This window comes from Neovison vison, chromosome 2, assembly GCF_020171115.1.
Source record: "Neovison vison isolate M4711 chromosome 2, ASM_NN_V1, whole genome shotgun sequence".
Classification (NCBI taxonomy): domain Eukaryota; kingdom Metazoa; phylum Chordata; class Mammalia; order Carnivora; family Mustelidae; genus Neogale; species Neogale vison.
This window is the reverse complement of record NC_058092.1, coordinates 54,395,375-54,418,768: the sequence shown is the minus strand read 5'-3', so window position 1 is coordinate 54,418,768 and position 23,394 is coordinate 54,395,375. Positions and strand designations below refer to the sequence as shown.

The window sequence follows — 23,394 nt, the reverse complement described above, 5'->3', positions numbered from 1 at the left end:
AATAGTGTCTTATATTCAAAACAACAGCATATACAATGAAGCAAATATAAAGAGATATAAATATATATAGCAAGAACCAACACGATCACTGAGAAAATTCTACAAAGAGATACACTCTAAAATACTATAAATGAATCAAAAATAGACTCCTATAAAACATTCAAGTAGCTCAGAGGTAGGCAAGAAAAGAGAAATAAAGGAAGAAGAACAAACAGAAACAGTAAAGTGGCAGACAAACTCTACCGTAATACAGAAAACCGAATCATTCATACATTGCTGGTAGGAATGTAAAATGGTACACCCACTCTGGAAAATAGTTTGGCAATTTCTTATCCAACTACACATGCCATTATCATAGGACTCAACCATCACACCATTGGGCATTTATCCCAGAGATATGAAAACTCACATTCACACGAAACCCATACACAAATGTGCAGAGCAACCTTAGTCATAACAGCCCCAAATTGGAAAAAGTGCAAATGTCCTTCCACGGATGAAGGGAATACTGCACAGCAATAAAAAGGAACAATCACTGATAACACACAACTTGGATGAATCTCTGGGGAATTACACTGCGTGAGAAGAGAAACAATCTTTAAGGCCATATTATCTATGATTCCATGTATTTTTTATTATCATTTTTGAAATGACAAAACTATAGAGGTGGAGAACAGATTAGTGGTGGTTAGGGGTTAGAAATGGGGCCAGGGAGTGAGAGGGAGGCAGCGGTAGTTCTAAAGGGGACAGCATAAGGGATCCTTGTGGTGACAGGAAAGTTCTGCACCCTGACTGTGGTCATATAGGAACCTACCCATGAGATAAATCTGCAGGGAATGAAATGAAACAAGTGGGATCAGGAGGAAGACAAACCATAAGAGACTCTTAATCTCAGGAAACAAACTGAGGGTTGCTGGGGTAGTGGGGGGTGGGGTTGGGATAGGGTTATGGACATTGGGGAGGGTATGTGCTATTGCAAGTGCCATGAATTGTGTAAGACTGATGGTTCACAGACCTGTACCCCTGAGGCAAATAATACATTATATGTTAATAAAAATAATAATAATAATTTTTTTTTAAATAAGAAGTTACTGAATTCCAAGTTCCTAAGGGCAAGGACCACGTTCTTTGAGATTCCCATGGCTTAGAGCACATTTGCTTTGAAATTGAAGGTATAATTATTTGTTGGGTAAATGAATAAATAATATTGATAAACTCTGGTCCGCCCCAGACTGGGTGGCTCAGTCATCAAACATCTGCCTTCAGCTCAGGTCCTGATCCCAGGGTCCTGGGATTGAGACCCGCATCAGGCTCCCTACTCAGCGGGAAGCCTGCTTCTCCCTCTCCCACTCCCCCTGCTTGTATTCCTTCTCTCGCCTCTGTCTCTGTCAAATAAATAAATAAAATCTTTTAAAATTTTAAAAAATATTAATAAACTGTATTTGCATAGAAAAAATAAACTGCGCAGAACTAAACACACACATTCAAAGGAGTGCAACACAGGAGAAATCTGAGTAAGAGCTATAGATTCTGGGGCGCCTGGGTGGCTCAGTGCATTGAGTCTCTGCCTTCAGCTCAGGTCACGATCTCAGGGTCCTAGGACGGAGCCCCGTGTTGGGCTCTCTGCTCAGTGGGGAACCTGCTTCCCCTCTCTCTCTGCCTGTCTCTCAGCCTACTTGGGATCTCTCTCATTCTGTCAAATAAATAGATAAAATATTTTTTTTAAAAAAGGATCTATAGATTCTGTTGATGTCAATGGCCTAGTACTGCGATTGTATCACGGTTTTTCAAAATGTTACTCGGGAAAAATGAAGTGACGGGTACACAGGATCTCTCTGCATATTTCCTACAACTGCATATTAATCCATAACCAGCTCAAAAATTTAGAATCAATTTTTAATATTGGGGTGAAAGTTGTGGGGAAGCAGGTTTTTCACATAGTCTCAAAGTTAGAAAGGCAAAATGGGAAAGTTGGTAGGTATCCCCCTTTAAGGTGGTCTCAATCAGTAAAGGGACAAACAGACATTCCTGCTGTGATGTAACAGGAAGTACACGTCACCCAAGTAGGAGTGTTCATGCCAAAAATGGTTAACCTGAACCACACCAAGTGAGTAAACCACTAGACAAATCCAGACTGTGAGACACTCTGTAAGACATCTTTCTTGGACTCAACACAAATGTTAATGTTACAGGAAAGAAAGAGAGGAAGAGAGAAAAGAAAGGGGGAGGAGGGTAAGGAGAGAGAAAGGCTAGTATAATTAAATTTTTCTTTAAATAATGTGGAAAAATGAATAAAAATAAAAATAGGGTGAAAAGATTGTTGGGGGGGTGGCTGAGAAAATGATTAAAAAGAGTCGGTACTCAAAGTGGATACAGTCACAGATGGAGGTCGTATTCCACTAGCATGGCCGGCTGAGTGAATGTGGACCCAACTCCCTCTTGCTACAAACACACAGATACTAAGATTTTTTAAAGACCAGGATAATTGAATACATTAAATAAACTTGAAGAGAAAAAAAAAAAAAGATAAATTGCAGCTATCAGAACAGAAAGGAAAAAAGTATCAGAATAGCAGGCACGTACATTGGCCCCACAGCTATCCTAAAAGACACAGAGCTTAGACAAGGACATTAATGCTGTGAGGGCAGAGATTTCACGTGTGTGTAGGGACAAGCCACTTGGTTTGGGGTCTGTGAACGGAAGGTAACTAGAGCCAAGACCTTTGCATAAAGGAGAATTCTGAAGATGTTGACCCCTTAGTTTAAGGACTAGAAGCCTGGTTGAGGAAGTAGAAAGAAAATTTGTCTCTTCCTGGGGCTCTAGATGGAAGGGAAAAAACAATTTTTTGGATTAAATCCCTAACCAACCCCCTCGCCCCCCCACACACATAGCTAGAATCTAGATCACCTGCACCGTGCAGGAATCTCACGCCAGGAAATGAATGTAAAAGCTGATCCTCTCCATGCTCACTAAACAACATGGTGATCATTTTGCAATACATACAAGTATTGAATCATTATGTTTTACACCTGAATATATAATGTTACATGTCAATTACACTTCAACAAATTTTTTTTTAAAAAGCTAACCCCTGACCAGTAAAACTCCTGAGCTATTCCGCAAAGACAAACACAATATCACTCTAAGGGAAACAATCAAAAACGGGGGAAAAAAAAAAAACCTACTATAGGAATAAGAAAAACAAACAAAAGTAAAAACCTGGCTGAAGACAAGCTCATAATCCCAGTAACAAACCACATGAGGAAAAGATCCATTTATAGTGGATATGTAGCTTTGGAAGAATCAGCAGAAGAATTTCAAGAAAGAGAATGATCTGAGACTGTAACATCGTACAGGTATGATTATTAAAAAGATGGGGCGCCTGGGTGGCTCAGTGGGCTACGCCTCTGCCTTTCAGCTCAAGTCATGGTCTCAGGGTCCTGGGATCAAGCCCCCATTGGGCTCTCTGCTCAGTAGGTAGCCTGCTTTTCCCTCTCCCTCTGCCTGCCTCTCTGCCTACTTGTGACCTCTCTCTGTCATATAAATAAATAAAATCTTTAAAAAAAGACAAAATAAGGACAAAATTCATAACAAAATGATAGAAAACCTAAGGGGAAAAACCAAGTAAATATGAAAAGATATCAATTAGCACTCTAGAAAAGAAACAATAAATCATAGCTTAATGGAACTATAACTTAAATAAAAGATAAGGTATGAGTGAAGAAGAATTGGTTAGCTGGAAAACAGTCCTGAAGAATTACCCCAATGACTCTTTAAAGTATTTTCTAACTGGAAAAAAATATATAAATATATATACACACACACATAGGTAATAGACATGAGGGATAAAACAAGAAGGTCCAACATATATCTAGTAAGAATTACAGAGGAGCGAATAGAGAGAATAGAGGCAGGATAATATATGATGAGATATGTCACGAATTTGTAATAATTCAAGAAATACAAGGGTTACCTGATTAGATCATGAGAAGACCCAAGAAGAAAAGGTAGAAACAAACCCACATCTGGGCATACAATAATAAAGCTGCAGAACACCAAAGACAAAGAGGAATATTAAAAGCAACCAAGAAACAATCTTATTTGATTATTAACAGAGGCTGGAAGACAATATACTCAAAGTGGTAAGAAAAATAATTGTCAATAGAATTCTGCTCCCAGATAATCTATTATTCAAGTATTAGGTTAAAATACAGTTTCAAACAAACAAAATAGATGAAGAGATCTTTATCATTTGCATATGCTTGCCAAAAAAACTACCTCCCTAAGAAGGAATTTGCATCCAGATAGAAGGAAAGAGACACAAGAAGATCCAGTGAGCACAGAAAACGTGGGTAAGTTTAAATAAACATTGACTATGAACACAACCCAACAACAACAACAAAATTCATTTCCATAAAATGACAGTGGATGTGAAAAATGTGGTGGAACTATTATACCACAAAATATTATGAAATACAGATTATCATCAGAATTATAACTTAATAAGGCCCTTATATTATGCAAGAAGAAAGTAGATTTTTTATATTTCTATTTTTATTAACATATAATGTATTATTTGTCCCAGGGGCGCAGGTCTGTGAATCGTCAGGCTTACACACTTCACAGCACTCACCATATCACATACCCTCCCCAATGAAGAAAGTAGATATTTTGATTCATTTCATCTGTTAAGACAAAAATCTGAATGTTAAAAGCAAAACCTGCCTACTGAAGGAACAGAAATGGGATATATAATTTTGAAATCATTAGACACAAAAGAGACTAAAGACACTGCAGATCCAATAAAAGGGAAGAATGAGAAAACAAGGAGGAACAGAAGGGCAGCAGAGATATGGAAATGCCTTCCAATGAGAAGTGGCACTATATTTTAAAAGATAAAATATTAAAACTGGCAAAATGAATGTGCATGGAGATGATGTTATAGGCTGGCTTCTCCAAGAAAGCCCACTCTGAGATGAAGTTGGGTATGCAATTTTATCAAGGACCGCCTTGCTATCAACATCTGAGAATGAGGAAGGAAGGAGAAAGAGGAAATGTCAAGCTGCTGTGCAAGTCCCGTAGGGAGTTCCAGAGCTAGAATGGTCCTACAGAGTTGTCTGGAGTTGGGCTGAGATGACCAGGTCTTTATACTCCCACATGGATCAGCCACTGGGTGTGAACTGCCTGGGAAAAAGACATGATCTTGGACAAAGATGCTTTCTACAACTCAAGCAATCCCCTTCAAGGACCTTTGCAGGCTCTCTGTTGACAGCACTCTGAAGAAGCTGGAGCAACAAGCTCTTCCTTGAAAAGCTACTCAGCGCATCAATGTCTGCCATATTACCATGAAGTGAAGCCAAACAACCAGTGCCCAAAGAAACCCAAATGTCAGGTAACCAACTACATCCTCACACCTTCTACAAACTCTGCTCCTCAGATTTTTCTGGAAAGTGCAATAGATTTTTATGCCATAATAATGAAAGGTAAATCTAAATTACTAACTCCTAAATCTTTCTCACTCAAGACTACATCATGTACCTCTTACTCCCTAACCAAAGTCAGCCAAATAAGATACTAAGAGCAACATGAGATCCTTTATTCCTTCATAATTTTAGATCTTCAGTTTATAAACCAAAATGAAAATGTCGTTTCTGTGTCTAATATTTTTATGAAACATGAATCCTTACTTATGGATACCATCATTATTAAATACCTATCTCCAGACAGGGAAAGGACACCAAGATCAGAAAACCATGTATGATTGATTTCTTATTCCTCAAACCGAAACCAATACTATTCAAAAGAAATTAGCAGGCTCAAGTACTCTTTAGAGAAATTTAAGATAATTCATCTTTGCAAAATATGTCAAATCAGAAATTAGAGCGGATTGGCTGAGGAAAAAAACAAACTACGTAAGTAGACAAAATGCAAGACTGTTTAGCTCACAATCATAATGAGGAATATAGAGAGAAGATACATATGCACATAGCCTCAATGTGTCAATCATGCCATCTCAACAATTCTAGTCTATTTAACAATTTTACTTATTTTTTTGTAGTTGGCATGTTGTTGTTTAAAAAGAGAAAGAACAGAAACAGCCAGCAAACATGTTACTCGCCAAGTCCTTGCAAGCATTGACTGGAAGAGTTGGTCAAACCACTGTGATGCTTAAGACACATGTTGGTAGTAAGGGGGTTTTTCTGTTGGGATACCAGAAGGCAAAAGAGGTGTCCTCAGAAGCAAGTGCGACTGAATTTTCTTTTACCTGAACTGAAATCATTTGCCTTATCTACCTTCTTGTCAATTCGGGTACAGATATATTCCAGACCCCTGCCTATACCTCAGGCCTAGGTAAAAACACTTTGAAGCTCCCTAATTGTTTTTGTTTTTATGAAAATTATTGGCATAACAACAAGCTTTTAGCAAAAGGAAAGAGCTGTACATGGATAATGCATCAGTACTTTTTCTTTTAATGTAATGTGACTTTTATTCCTACAGTGCAGCCCGAGGCTTTCAAATAGCTGGAAATCTCTGAATTTAAAAGATGGATGTGATTCAAAGAACAGTTATGGCTCATACAGATCTAAGACACAGAATGCATAGATTTACCCTTTCTGTTTAACAGCACCATGTACATGTGATGTAAACATAATGTAAATGCAATATAATTTTAGGTGAGAATCTCAAAGTACTTCTTAAAAATTACCCCAGGCCTGTGTGTATATTATATATGTATATTATACTATATATAATACAGTATATGTTATTTACATACAAATATTTTCATCTTTAAAATGAACCACAATGTAATTAAGAGCTATTCCTCTGTGCTCTCTTCTTTTTACTTGCTTTAAATTTATTGACTACAGGGGGTCTGTATTTTAAGTACTGCACATGGTGGGCTGATCTATAGGAAAAGGGCAGGAAGGAAGCAAAAGAGGGATATGGAAGAGGAGGGAGAGCAGGAAGAATAAGGAGGATAACCCCCCCACCCCCATCCACACACACACTTGTAGCTCAGAAATGGCCAGGCCTTGAATACATCCCAGCACCCCTTCCCAAACATGAGACAGGGCTTCCCAAAAGTTCCTGGCAGAGCCTTCCTTAGGCTATGGTTTAGGTGCGCCGCACTTGGTGCCCCAGACATCGGGACGCACAGGACCATCCTGGGGACGCAGCCCCAGCAAACTCTTGGTACTTCAGGCTCCCCACCTCGCCCGCCGCACGCAGTCAGTCACTGGGCAATGCGCGCCAGTCCACCCACTCCTGGGCGAATCCTTCTGTCCTTCTCCATCCTCCCTTAGCTCGCTCTCTCTCTCTGGCTCAGGGGTTAGCCAGGAGGTTCAAGGGCGGAGGCAGAGGCAGAGAGAGAGGGAGCGAAGAAGAAGGGCCGGTTGGCGGATTTCCTCCAAGGGACACCAACGACGCCCTCAAGGCGACCACCCTGGCGCGGCCCCAAACCCTCTTCGCCCCCCATTGGCCCACAGCACCCCACACTCTCCATTTCGGCTTCGCTGTTTGATGAAGTAAGGGAAGGAGGAAAACAAGCCCGCAGCCTCCGGGGCAGCCCTTACCTCCGGCTGCCCTCGCGGAAGCCGCCTTCCTCCTGTCCGAGCGCCTCTGGTGCACCGCCGCGGCTCCGCCCGCCTCGGCTTGTCTGTGCCCTGCGCTCCCTGGGGCACAAGAGCCGGCGGGGGACGTCCGCGCGCCGCTCGCGTGCAGCCCCGCGGGCGACAAACAGCCCGCAGCCGCGGAGGCGGGGCCGGGAGCCCCGGAAAGGGGCGCACGAGCCGGGGGCGGCCGCTGAGCGCGCGCGCGGACCAGCCAGCCGCCGGGCATGGAAGACCCTGGCCGGGGCGGTGCAGACGGCCGCAAAGCACCCAAGCTCGCGCCGCCTCCGCTGGTCCCCCCAAACCCCCTCTCTGTACCCCCACTAGTCCACCCTCCCCCCAGGAGACCGCTCGGCGGTGGCACTTGTTCTGCCGCGCCGCGCTCTTCCGCCCGGTGCGGGGAATAACAATGTGATCATATTGCACGGACTAGATGCTAGTAGTAGGTTGTAACTGCTGAGGCCACCACCTGTCAATTCTAGGAGCAAGGCGCACCGTCCCCAGCGGGCTGGCCTTTCCCCGATACCCTACCCGCTTCTTTTCCTCCCCCACCTACCTCGCCGACCTCCCGCAGTACTCTGCTGCACGATACTAAGGGAGTTTTGCTAAATAACCCTCACTCCCAGCCAGGAGCTCACCGCATCTCCCTTCCCACCAGAGCTGAAGGATTACGCACAGCCCTGCGTGCCTATCCAAAGCCGGATGCCGAAGATCCCGGTTTGAACCCCACACTCGCCGTCCCCCCGCCCGCCCCCATTCATAATCCCAGCGGCCGTCTGTCACTACACACCCTCCCCCTGCCGCCCGCGCTTGCTGCGATTCGCTGTCCCTGGAACGTGTCAGTCACTCTCTCTTCATCTGCCATGAATACAGTACTAGAAGCTCCGCAGCCACGGGTTGCACAAAAGGGGATGGGGAGGGGAGCACTCCGAGCTGGCGGGCTGGGGTCGGGGGACGGAGGAGGGAAGGAAGGCAAGGGAGCAAGGGGGGGGGGGTAAATTACGTGGAAGGAGCCGGTGTGAGGGTGAGAACCCACAGCTCTCCTGTTGCACAAAGGAGCTCCAGAGTGGATAAACACAGTGCTACGGAAACAGTGGGTCAGCTCACCTCCAAGGAGGCACTCCGCCAAGGCACCCTAGGAGTGGGTTTCACAACTTGCGCATTTGCAATGATCTAGCAACAGGCTCCTGGGAGCCTGACTGCCCCAGTTTGACAGAGCACAGCTGGGTGGGGGCCTGCCACTTGGAGGGGAGGGATTGGGGGGGAGGGACTGGGGGGGGGGAGGCGGGAGATGGGGGAATATACAGGTTTCCATTTCTCCAGTGGTCCAGCTCTTTCAGTCAGAGAAAAAGAGAAGCAAGCTGGGGAGGAAAAGAGACAGAGATACAGTAACTTTGCATATGGAACTATACAAGTATCTAAAAACCAGAAAGACTTTAATGCTTTAATGGATAAAATTGGCCTATTTCTCAATTTATTCCAATAAACATTATGGCACACCCATTTTGCACTGAGCACAATGCACTGTGCCAGGTGCTGGCGTACAGACATGATTAGGACCACAGTCCCTGCACCCAGGAAGCTCATTGCCTAGCAGGAGAAGCTACTATGAAAGCCCCAAAATGGACAATACAATATTACACACAGAAGCACATACCAACTACACTAGGGGAGACAATTTTCTCTAGTTGGAATGGAAATGGATCAGGGAATTTGACCCCTTCTGAACTGTATATTAAAAGGCAAATAGAAGTTTGCCAAAGAAGTGACAGTAAACTTCTGTTATTTGCCCTTTAACCCAACCAGCCTCAAGTACCCAAGTCACACCTGAAAGCCTATCAGTGGAGGGACTTCATGAACTCCTGCCCTGCACTGTTTCCCCTTGGTGGTTTGGTGGTTTGGGAGGAAACATTTCCAAATACCAGCACTTGGAGTGTGGAACGCCTAGCTCTTCAAAGCTGAAATGTTGCCTTTTTTGGACCTGTTGCTTTACGTTCTATGCTGTCTATTTATCTATTAGCTTGACATTGAGCCCAAAGCCAAAATTAATAATAGTGAGGCAATAGGCATCTGGAGGGAAGCCCATAAATCCTGCAATGCAGTCATGGTTCTGTCACAGTCTTTGTCTCAAAAATGATGACAATATAATCTCTTTTTCCTGAGCTACAGTGAGGATTAATTAGTCAGACTTATTAAATAGAAAGAGACCATTGCCCGAACAGAGTGTGGGATGGCAACCTAAATTGTGATTCAACCTAGGAAAGAAAGAATCAGATTGAGTGGCATGCTCCCCCTGTGAATATGAGAATTTTGAAAGGTCTTAGTGATTACTAAAGCACCGAAAGTTACTACATCACCTTTGGGAAAAACATGTCTAAAGGGTTCTGGTTGCAAATAAGGATCAAATGGACTCCTGTATGAAGATGATGTCATCTATTAAAACATCCTTCCCCCTTCTCCCTAGAAAATATATAAACTAACAAAGAGAATGGAAAAAATGTTAAACACCATTTTCAGCAAACTTATAATACAGATTTGACTGACAAACTCCAAACTCCTTGTAAAGGTTGCTAAAAGCAGCTGCATTTGGGCAGAAGTCATATGGAAAAGGCCCAGGAACAGTCAAAGAGAAGCAGCCGTAAGGACTTCAGAAAGTACCAGCAAAATTATGTTTCCTGAAAGTAAAGGGCTTACCTTAAACTGTGAAAGCAGTTACGTCTCACACAGAAGTGGAGCAAGAGCAGGACAAGTAAGGCAGAAGAGGCACAGAAATGGGGAGAAGAGGCACAGAGAGTTTCCAGGGAACCCACTAGCATCAGATCAGAGGGACAGCAAAACTATGATCCTTGAGGACAAGGTGATCACTGTGAGATGTAGAAGACCTATTCCTGGTCTTTAAGAACTGGGGAGCACAGCACTGCTGGCAGATGATGTCCTGAGCCAAATTTACCTCAGAGACTTAGAAGGAGTGAGTCTACAGAAAAGCCATAATTACAGGAAGCAGACTGTTTGGGAGGCAGCAATAAAAGTGAATCTATAATCTATTGCCGCATGACAACCCCACCCCCAAAACAATGGCTTAGGAGCTACCAATTAGTTGCCTACAGTTGAATGAAGTAACAAATTAGGATGGGCTCAACTGGGTTGGCTTATTTCTGCTTCATGTGTTGTCCCACTCAGCAGGTCTCATTCACGTATTTGGGCCTCGGAAGGGAGGCCTGGGGCATCTTTCCAGGAAGCTAGCTCAGGCTTTTTCATGTGGAGTTGGAAGAGTTCATAGCAGCAAGAGAGAGTGTAGGCTCCAATATTCATGCTCCTTTGAAGCTTCTGCCCATGCCATGTTTGCTAATGTTCCATTAGCTAAAGTAAGTCATATAGCTAAGTCTAAAGTCAATGTAAGGGGAAGGGGGCTATGTAAGGGCATGGTTTTGGGGAAGTGTCAAATGTTGGGGGTCATTAATATAACAATTTGCCACAGAAAGTAAGTTTTTGGATTGAGAGAACAGGAAAGTTACCTCGAATCCTCCATTTCAGGAGCTTTCTACAAAGAAATGTAATTCATTCAGGAGTGAGTAGTGATAAAGAAGAAACCGGCACAGAAAGAATACAAAGATACTATAAGAAAGATTCTGGGGCTGCCTGGGTGGCTCAGTGGTTTAAGCCTCTGCCTTCAGCTCAGGTCATGATCTCAGGGTCCTAGGATCGAGTCCCACACCGGGCTCTCTGCTACGCAGGGAGCCTGCTTCCTCCTCCCTCTCTCTCTCTCTGCTTGCCTGTCTGCCTACTTGTGATCTCTCTCTGTCAAATTTAAAAAAAAAAAAAATCTTAAAAAAAAAAAAAAAAGAAAAGAAAAAAGAAAGATTCTGAAAAGGAGCATCAAAGTTACCAGAAGATGTTGGGGGAGAAAAAGTTGCCACAGAGCCAGTGAAAATTGTGACTATACGTAGTATTTCTCCAGCATCTGTGCTCTTTTTCATTAAGCTATACTGACTCCCTAAATGAAATATATTTCCTATTATGTTAATGAAGCAATATAATATATTGTCCGGTGTGGTGAAGCACAAATGCAGAAACTCAAGAAAGAGATGAGGATGAAGTGAGCTGATATAAATCAGATATGAGGAGGAAAAAAGGACCAAACCATCACAGAAATGGAGACAATATTAGAAGAAACACAGAAGGGAATAAGCACTGAGGATGAGTAAGAGAAAGAGAGAGCAAAGGCATATATAAGAAGAATGGTCAAAATTAAATGAAAATAAAGAGAAATATATTTTTAAGCATTGTGTGAAAATGGTAACAATAAATGAAATACAATACAGAGCCAACATACCTATAATTGGAATCTCTGCAGAAGAAAACCTTAGCAGTTTTCTTTCAAAGACCTTCAGAGGCAGAGCAAATACTTTCAAACAAAATTATAAAAGAACTTTCCTGAAATTAGAACAGAAGTCTCAAATCTCCATATTGAAAGCAAACACCGTGTACTAAAGAAAGTTGATTCACAATGGTTAAGCAATGACATATGCCAACAAATTATTGAAATTTAATTTTATTTTAATTTAAATTCAATCAATTGACACATAATGTATTATTAGTTTCAGAGATAGAGGTCGGTGACTCATCAGTCTTATATAATACCCAGTACTCATTACATCATCTGCCCTCCTTAACATCCCTTACCCCAACCCCCCAACCCCTCCCCTCCATCAACCCTCAGTTTGTTGCTTATGGTTAAGAGTCTCTTATGGTTTGTCTCCCTCCTTGACTTCATGTTGTTCTATTTTTCCTCTCTAATGAAAGAATCTTTGAAGCAGAAAAGCAAAAAGATCAAGTCTTGTATAAGGAAAAATAAGTCAACTTCACTTCAGTCTTCTCCGAAGGAAAGTCAATGGAAAAAAACATGAGCTTCTCAAGGCAAGAAAACATGATCTCAGTATTTTATATCTAGCCAAGTTGTTCATCAAGTATAAAGACCATATGTTTAAAACATTAAAAATCAAAGACTATTCTGAGGAATCTTAAATGTGAGGAAGCTTTCTTAAAAAGACTCACGGTAAACAATGAATATACTTGTATTCTAAAATTTAGACTATTAAAAATGCATAAATGTTATAGACTTTGAAAGTAATGGGATGACACAAGTCAAATATTCAGAAGGAAAAGGAAAAAGATGGTAGTAATTGGAGCACATTCACTGACTGCCTTATCTATAACTGTTGAGGTTGAAAAGGTCATTTAAAGTTGACATACAAGTAGTAAATTAAATGTGCATAACAGTGCAAAGATAAACACTAGGAAATTTAATGGTTTTTTTAAAGATTTTATTTATTTATTTGAGAGAGAGAGAGAGAGAGAATGAGAGGAGATAGGTCAGCTGGAGAAGCAGACTCCCTGCCAAGCAGGGAGCTTGATGTGGGACTCGATCCTGGGACTCCAGGATCATGACCTGAGCTGAACGCACTTGCTTAACCAACTGAGCCACCCAGGCACCCTAGGAAATTTAATGTTTTAAAGAAAATATGATAGGGTAGAGTCAGTGTCAAATAAATGAATAAATAATCTTTAAAAAAAAGGCTCATTGTTCATAACTAATAATATCTAAAATAATAGAGGACTATGAACACAATATGAAAAATTAATATAAATATATCCACTAGAAAGAAAATATGTACCTTAACGCACACCTTCATAGATAGAGGAACTATACAGATATATGTACACACACACACACACACACACACACACACACACACAAATGTATCCAATAATTGACACAAATACTTTTAAATCAATACATATTTCAAGTTGTTCTTTAAAAGGCTTTTCAGGGGCACCTGAGTGGCTCAGTGGGTTAAGTCTCTACCTTTGGCTGAGGTCATGGTCTCAGGGTCCTGGGATCAAGGCCTGCATCAGGCTCTCTGCTCAGTGGGGAGGCTTCTTCCTCCGCACCCTCTGCCTGCCTCTCTGCCTACTTGTGATCTCTCTCTCTGTGTCAAATAAATGAATAAATAATCTTAAAAAAAAAAGGCTCTTCAAACTGCATTAAAAGCAAACTTTATAGTGTAGACAGATAAGTTAGAAATAAAGATTCAGAATGGTTGATAAGGAAAGGAAATCGAAGTTTTACCTGAACAATGCTCCATCCACACACAAACATAAAGAAATAATAATTAAAGAGCAAAAGTTTGACCTTAACTTCAGACAAGTTGGATTTAGGACAAATAAGTATTGTATGATACAAGAATGATACTTTATAACACAAGAAGCAAATTCACAATGAAGTTGTGAAAGTAATGAGTATCTATGATATAAATGCATCAGAGCAACAACTTATATGACAATTTTACACTACAGGAGACAGAAAGAGATGCAGAAAGGAAATCAAAAATAAAGTAATTTTAGGGGCACCTGGGTGGCTCAGTGGGTTAAGCCTCTGCCTTTGGCTCAGGTCCTGATCTCAGGATCCTGGAATCCAGCCCCATGTCAGGCTCTCTGCTCTGCGGGAAGCCTGCTTCCCCCTCTCCCTCTGCCTGCCTCTCTGCCTACTTGTGATGTCTCTCTCTCTCTGTCAAATAAATTAAATAAATAAATAAATAAATAAAGTAATTTTACCCATTCCCCCTATCTGAGATATATCAGGGGCTGTGTCTCAAAAGTAAAGATTGTATGCTTTTTTAAAGATTAATATCATATTCATAAAATATAAGTATATATCAAGCCATGGAGAAAATGTTAATAAAATTTGAAAATAAGGAGTCATGAACAATATTCCATAATCACAATATAATACAATTAGAAATTGAGAGGAAAATCAGAAAAACAAAAATCTCCATACCTAGAAATAAACAAAAAACTCTCTTACGTACTCTTATAAACAAAATTATAGACTTTCTAGAAAAGATAAATGAAAACATTACTCATCAGAATTCTGTGACACAGTGTTAGCTAAATTAATTAAATAAGCACCAACTGAAAAAAAAAAGAAAAATACTATTTAAAAAACAGAAGGAAAACAGGAGAAAAAAAGTAGTTTAGAAGAACAAATAATGAGCATATAAAAGAAAGAACAGTGATTAGAATTAATACATAACCCCAAAAGCTGTTTTTTTGTAATTATGAAAATATCTGAAATGATCATTAATCAAGAAAAAATATACAAATATAAAAAAATTAGAAAGGTTAAAGGGTTTAAAAAACAGAAACAGAAAATGTTAAAATAATCTTAAAATATTTGAACATACTACATGTGTCTCCAACATTTTTTCATTTTTCTTCCTCCTAAGAGAAAAATTAAGTTTCTCCCCATGAGAGAAATTAAACTTTAAAAAATTTGTTGAGAGTGTGGAGATTTAGTGGTTACAAACTATTATAATATGAAAGATATACTGCTCCATTATAAATGCATACTATAGATAGAAAAATACATTTGAAAACCTGGGTAAAATAAATACTTTTTTTTTCCAATTTTAAATACAGTTTTATTTAAGACATTGCATTTTCCACTTAACAATACAGTGCTTATAAAGTGCAATGTTTATTTCCTTTCCCTGTGCACATATTCCATATTCAAGTATCAAGAATGCCCAGTTTTTTTGCTATAGCAGCTCAACATTACAACTGCCATGGAATTTACTACAAATTTGGGTCCTTTGAATATTGTGTGTGGAACAATGCTCAACCTATTTACTCTCAGATTGGTTTAGTCAACCTCTTCAATGGTGGGCCCAGAGGAGGCACCACCAGGGAAGCCTCCAGGCATTCCTCCTGGCATGCCCCCTGCACTCTGGTACAGCTGGGTGATGATGGGGTTGCAGACTTTCTCCAACTCTTTCTGCTGGTGTTCAAATTCTTCCTTCTCTGCAGTCTGGTTCTTATCAAGCCAGTTGATGATTTCATTGCACTTGTCAAGAATCTTCTGTTTGTCTTCATCATTTATCTTGCCCTGAAGTTTTTCATCTTCAACAGTTGCTTTCATGTTGAATGCGTAAGACTCAAGTGAATTCTTGGAAGACACCTTGTCCCGCTGTTTCTCATCTTCAGCTTTGTACTTCTCAGCTTCCTGGACCATGCGCTCAATATCTTCCTTGCTCAAGCAGCCCTTGTCATTAGTGATGGTAATCTTGTTCTCTTTTCCTGTGCTCTTATCCACGGCAGAGACATTGAGGATACCATTAGCATCAATATCGAAAGTGACCTCGATCTGAGGGACACCACGAGGAGCAGGAGGTATGCCTGTGAGTTCAAACTTTCCAAGTAGATTGTTGTCCTTGGTCATGGCACGCTCACCTTCATACACCTGAATAAGCACACCAGGCTGGTTGTCAGAGTAGGTAGTGAAGGTCTGTGTCTGTTTGGTAGGAATGGTAGTATTACGCTTGGTGAGAACAGTCATGACTCCTCCAGCAGTTTCAATGCCAAGAGAAAGTGGAGTGACATCCAACAGCAGCAAATCTTGAACATTTTCAGATTTGTCTCCAAAAAGGATGGCTGCCTGGACAGCTGCACCATAAGCAACAGCTTCATCAGGGTTGATGCTCTTACTCAGTTCTTTTCCACTGAAGAAATCTTGGAGAAGTTTCTGAATCTTGGGGATACGGGTAGAACCACCCACCAGAACAATAACATGGATCTGAGACTTGTCTAACTTGGCATCCCAAAGAGCTTTCTCTACAGGGTCCAGGGTGCCATGGAACAGGTCAACATTTAATTCTTCAAACCGGGCACGAGTGATAGAGGTATAGAAGTCAATTCCTTCATACAGAGAATCAATCTCAATACTGGCCTGGGTGCTGGAAGAAAGTGTACGCTTTCTTCTTGTGCACGTTCACAAGCAGTATGGAGACGACGAACTGCCCTCTTGTTTTCACTGATATCTTTCTTATGTTTGCACTTGAACTCTGCAATAAAATGGTTGACCATTCGGTTGTCAAAGTCTTCTCCACCTAAGTGGGTGTCTCCAACTGTGGACTTAACCTCAAAGATCCCATCTTCAATAGTAAGGATTGACACATCAAAAGTGCCACCTCCTAAGTCAAAGATCAGCACATTCCTTTCAGCTCCAACCTTTTTGTCTAAGCCATAAGCAATAGCAGCAGCAGTTGGCTCATTGATGATTCGAAGTACATTGAGACCAGCAATAGTTCCAGCATCTTTGGTAGCCTGACGCTGAGAATCACTGAAGTACGCAGGTACTGTGACAACTGCATTGGTAACGGTCTTCCCAAGATAAGCCTCTGTGATTTCCTTCATTTTCGTCAAAACCGTAGAAGACACCTCCTCTGGATAAAAGCTTTTTGTCTCTCCCTTGTATTCTACTTGGACCTTGGGCCTGCCAGCATCATTCACCACCATGAAAGGCCAATGCTTCATATCAGACTGGACAACAGCATCATCAAATCTCCGTCCAATCAGGCTTTGGCATCAAAAACTGTGGTGGTGGGGTTCATTGCAACTTGGTTCTTCGCAGCATCACCAATCAATCGTTTGGTGTCCGTGAAGGCGACATAACTTGGGGTGGTCTGGTTTCCCTGATCATTGGCAATTATTTCCACTTTCCCATGCTGGAAGACACCCACGCAGGAGTAACAACATCAATGCCAACTGCAGGTCCCTTAGACATGGTTGTTTATGTGTAGGCCTGGCTCGAGTTGAGAAGAAGACCTAAAATGAATACTTTTAGTAGAAAATATAATTAACCCAAACTGTCCCTAGAGGACATAGAAAATCCAAAGAGAAGAAATCGTAAAAATTGTCAATCCTCCATCCTCCTCCAATGAATTACCAAGCCAATATGATCTTCAAAGTGGAATTTTACCAAATTATTTAAAGAGCTGATAACCACAATGAGGTATAACCATTTACTAGTCAGAATGGCTAGGATCCAAAAAGACAAGAAATAACAAAAAAAAAAAAAAAAAAAAAAAAAGAATCCACATTGGCAAGGATGTAGCAAAAAGTGAACCCTGGTGCACTGTTGGTAGAACGTGAATGTGTAGCCACTATGGAAAACAGTATACAAGTTCATCAGAAAATTAAAAATGGAAATACCATACTACAAAGTACTTACCCTTCTGGGTATTTCCCAGAAGAAAATAAAAACACTAATTTGAAAAGATATATGGACCCCTCTATTTATGGCCACACTATTTACAATAGCCAAGATATGGAAACAACCTAAGTGTCTGAAGATGTGATATACATATGTACACATAAAATATTACTTGACTAAAAGAAGAATAAAATCGTGCCATTTACAACAACATGGATAGACCTAGAGGATATTATACCAAGTGAAATAAATCAGACAGAAAAATACAAACACCATATGATTTCATTTATATGTAGAATCTAAAACACAAAACAAATAACAACAACAACAAAAACCAGAAATGGACCTCATAAATACAGAGAACAAACTGGTGGTTGCCAGAGGGAAGGTAGGTTGGGAATGGACGAAACAGAGGAGACTGAGAGCCATGAACCTCCACTTATAAAATAAATAAGTCACGGAAATAAAAAGTACAGCATAAGGCATACAGTCAATTTAAAAAGTGGATAATTGTTATGATGCCTAAGTTCTTAAGAAGCATAAAAAGAATAAATATTTTCAATTAAATGTTATAAAGTAAGTGACATTGAAATTAAAATCTAACAAAGTTTGACCATAAAGCAAACTTATAGATCACTTTTACCATAAATTCAGAATCTAAGAATTTAAGAATAATTCATTACATTAGTAAATTCATTCAGATAAATAATCATATGAAAAGATCTAAGGAGCAAAAAACATAGAGTTATTTCTAGAGACATTGAAAAGGTATTTGAAAAATTCAACACTCCTCTCTTGATTTTTTTTTAAACTCTCAATTATCTAGGAACATATGAATACTTTCTTAACAAGACAATGTGCTTGTCTCAGTCTAAAAGCCATGTTTAAAGATAAGACATTAAAGGAAATTCTACTAAAGTAAGGGAAAGGACCATGATGCGTTACAACTATTTTTAAACATTATTCTGGGGTTTTAAGTCACTGCGACAAGGAAAAAATTAAAGATATAAACATCAAAATTTAAGTAAAAACTTTAAGAAAAGATTTAGGGGTGCCTGGGTGGCTCAGTCATTAATCATCTGTCTTCAGCTCAGGTCATGATCCCAGGGTCCTGGGATTGAGCCCCATTTGCGTGGGCTCCATGCTCAGCGGGGAGTCTGCTTCTCCCTCTCTCACTTTCCCTCCCTGTGTTCCTTCTCTCTCTCTGTCAAATAAATAAATAATCTTTAAAAAAAAAAAAAAAACTTTAAGACTTTAAAAGACTAAATAAAAAACCTTGGGATGCCGAAAAAAATAGAGATAAAAACATTGGAGGACAAGGGGAGATGGGGAGGAGATGGGAGTTGAGGGAAATTGGAAGGGGAGGTGAACCATGAGAGACTATGGACTCTGAAAAACAATCTGAGGGTTTTGAAGGGGTCGGGGTGGGAGGTTGGGGGAGCCAGGTGGTGGGTATTGGAGAGGGCACGGATTGCATGGGGAGCACTGTGTGTGGTGCAAAAACAATGAATACTGTTATAAAATATTTATAAATATTTTATAATAAATATAAATATTTATAATATTTATAAATATAAATATAAAACTTATAAAATATATATATAATTTATAAACATAAATATAAATATTTATAAAATATTTGTAAATAAATAAATAAATAAAAAATAAAGAACCTGGCGACCAATCACACGCACACACAAAAAAATTGGAATTAAAGCTGTAAAACTGTCACTATTTGTAGAAATTCTGAAAGTATATCTGGGAATACTATATACATTTATTTTTTGCAACCTTGTCTGGAATAATAAAAGATTAGAAACAACTCCAATGTTTTTTAACAGAGATACAGTCTTAAAATGGGATACTACTATGCAGATACGAAAAATAAAAGAAAGTATACTACCATGAAAAATTTCCATGACCTGTTACTAAGTTAAAAAAGAAGAAGAAGAAGAAGAAGTAGGTTACGTTTAAGTAACAACAGGATTAAAGTAAGAATATATATTTGTCTTAATTGACTATGCATTTTAAAAATCTCTGAAAGGATACCTAACAAATAAAAGTGGTCACCTCTGGGAATTGGATGGGGATCCAGGACATGGATAACCTTGGCTTTTCAGTGAACTTTTATAAAATTTGACTTGAAAATCATGATAATTATTAGCTATCTATGGATTAAATAAAATAAATTTAAAAGTCATTAGGTGTAATGTGAATTATGTGTTTTTATCTGTCATCCTCTCTTTAACATTGGGGTGGAAAAACGTGCGGTGCCACAGAACAATAATAGTACTACGTGTACTTTCTTTTTATGAAAAGGTCAAACTAATTTCCACATGCAGGGTATAATCATGTTAGCAGGCATGATTCATGTGGTTATTTCAGGTGCGTAGTCTTCCTTTTTTATTAATTAATCGTATATTCAAGTGTCAAAAGGAATGACAACTTCTTGGGCACCTGGGTGGCTCAGTGGGTTAAAGCCTCTGCCTTCAGCTCAGGTCATGATCTCGGGGTCCTGAAATCAAGTTCCATATCTGGTTCTCTGCTTGGCAGGGAGCCTGCTTCCCCCTCTCTCTCTGCCTGCCTTTCTGCCTACTTGTGATCTCTGTCTGTCAAATAAATAAATAAAACATTAAAAAAAAAAAAAAAAAAGGAATGACGACTTCTAAGTAAATGATGTATCTACCCATAGCCCTATTTAAATAAACTCTTTTATATTAGACTAGGCCAAGATGGGCTGACTTTGAAAGCCTGAAGTTAAGCCTAGCCACTTAATGAACTGGCAGCATCTTCAAGTTCAATGCTCTCTGTCCAAAACCGAGAGTCATTCCCTGGTCATGCCAGGCTCAGAAAGATATCCAGCTCATCTCACAGACAGCCACCTGGCAAAAATTTAAAGTCAGGGTCATAGTGAATACTGGAAGAACAGGGTCATGTGTGGTCTGGGAAATTGCAGAATTGTTCTGGTTTCACCTCTGTGACCCATTCTTTGAGAGAGTGAGTCTAAACAGACAGTGACCTATTTTGAAGTAAAAACACAACTTGAAGGCAATTCAGATCTTCATGTTTTCCTCTACAACCTACCTCATAAATAAACTTCAGTTATTCCTGGTAATCTAAGCACTCACACAGATTGCGACATAAAAAGTTGGAAAGTCCACTAATTTCATCGGCAAGACCCAGAAGAGTAGCAGTGTTACTAAAGTTGACAGTCTTGGCTATATTGGGATATTCAGTAGTCTCCAGGCAGTAGAAGTTGCCAGGATTTTATATAGTCTTGAATATGTGGTTATTCATAATATGTACAATAATGTGTACTCCAGAGAACTGTTGGAAGATTGAGTGAGAAAATACGCGTAAAGCGCTTGGCATAAATTTGAGTCATTCACTGATTTCCAGACTAGTGAACAGAATCAGTTTGCTTGGCCATAATGAAACCAACCCAATCCTCCCATCTTTTATATAGCAATTAAGCCATTATTTAAGAATTTGGAGAACTCTTAATATGATTTCAAACCACAGTTTTACATTGACTTAAAATTGTATTTTCTTACCATTTCCAGGAGAATTTCTAGTGATGAATGTTTACCAAATGATTTTGGGTAGTAACTTCTAGTCTGGATACAAGCACTATTAATCCTACAAACAACAAACAGTATTGTGACAAATACCAATTTGAAAGTAGCATATGTATCTCCAATGAGCTCATTTACACATCATCATGTGAACTCTGCAGGCAGGGAAGGGCAGAGAACATCCTCATTTCTAATGGCAGCACTGTAAAGTAAGCCTTAAAAAAACAGAAAAAAGAAAAGTTTATTTAATGATCAATATTACAAAAGAAGACTTTGCTCCATGTTCCTTCATTCAGTCAACATTCATCAAACATAAAACATATCGAACAGTCCCATGTTCCATGAACAATACTGCGTACCTAGAATACAGTGTTGAGCAGGGGGAGCACCAAGACTGCCAACAACTATCCAGTATCACACTCGGCTTCTGACCAGTCCAACACAGAATTTGCCAAGGGACTTTCAGCTGGGCCTCTGGCTTTTTCTGACTCTTCTAGAGAAAGCACAGCTATAATGTGGCTACAGTGGCTTAGAGTTAAGGTACAGATGTTTAAGTTCAACTGTGAATTAAGACATGGCAGAAACTAGTCCATGTTGTAGTTACTGGACCCTGGTTTTCTGGAGCTACATGAGAATTGTCTTAGTTTGCTTCAGCTGCCATAACAAAATAGTATAGATTGAATGACATAAATAACAGGTATTTGTTTCTCAGAGTTCTGGAGATGTGGAAGTCCAAGATCAAGGTGCCGGCAGGGTTGGTATCTAGTGAGAGCTCCCTCCTTCCACTGCAGGTGGCTACCTTCTCTGTGTGTCCTCGTATGACCTTTCCTAAGTGCATGACAGGACTGGAGAAAGAGAGAGAGAGAGAAGGGGAAAAAGAGAGAGAGAGAGAGAGAGAGAAGCAAGCTCTCTAGCCTCTTTTTATCAGGGCATTAATCCCATCATGAGGACTCTACCCTGGTGATTCCATCTAAACCTAACTAGTTCTCAAAGCCCTCATCTCAAATACCATCACACTGGGGGCTATGGCTTCAACACAGGAATTTGGGGTGGAGGATGTCACAATTCAGTCTTGAGCAATGACCGGAGACCAGAAGCAGTGGAGTAGCTAGCTTTCACCCAGCAGAAAGATTAGACCCATGACACTCCAAAAGATATTAACCCATATGCTCAACATGCTGAACACTGCTTTATAAATATGCAACTTACCAATTTATAGCTGGCATGTAAAACCATAATTCTAGATAATTTCACCTGTGCAATGAATTCAGATAGCAAAGAGAAGAGGTTTAAGAACTATGCCTTAGAGGATACCAACATTTAAAATTCATAGAGATAACCAGCAAAAGAGTCTGAAAATCAGTGTCCAGAGAGCTAGAAAGAGAACAAAGAGGAAGTGGCAGTCCTAAAGCACTTGAGTAAAGCGTTTAAAGAAGGGGAGAACCATCAGTCAGGTCAAATGCTGGTTTTGTTCAAATAATATAAGGACTGGAAACTGAACGGTTTTTGTCCATGTGGCGATCACTGATGGCTTTGACAATAGTCAGAGTTGGGGAGAGAAACTTCAATAGAGTGGATTCAAAAAAAGGATGGAAGGGAGCAGATAAGTGGATACAACGAGTTTAGGCAGGTCTTCTGAGGACATTTTTGTACGCAGGAATGAGGCAGTAGCTGGAGAGGCCATTTTATTAGAACATTTTAGTGTGTTCTCTGGTTATAACCCAGTAGCCTGCAAAGAGTGATGAAGCAAGAGGGGAATACATGCAGGAGTGATATCACAGGGAAGAAAAGAAGGAATGAGATACTTTGTACAAATGGAGGGAGTCCTTACTGGGAGCAAGGACTCCATTCAATGAGGAGTAAAGTTGTGGCCTCTGGATAGGGTTACAAGTAGCTAAGATGTAGTGGCAGCATTATGTGGAAGTATTATAAATATGCCTGTTTTCTTAATAAAAACAGGGGATGCAGGTTCATCAGCACAGGGTAAAGAGAAGGCCTAAGATATTGGAGGTCTGGGGCAAGAGAGGGAAAGAAATAGTAATCTGAAAGACTAGAGAGTGAATTAACTAGGAATAAAAATATAACGGATTTGTCTCCACAAGAGCTGCCTTGACATTAATGGTCATAAACATACCATGAGAACAGTCAGCATCATTGT

The 23,394-nt window shown here is 40.1% G+C and overlaps 1 pseudogene; it reads right to left on the bottom strand.

Annotated features, from left to right (window-relative positions):
• Positions 1-15,131: 15,131 nt before the first annotated feature.
• LOC122900057 lies at positions 15,132-17,247 on the bottom strand (annotated as a pseudogene).
• Between the last annotated feature and the right edge of the window lie 6,147 nt (positions 17,248-23,394).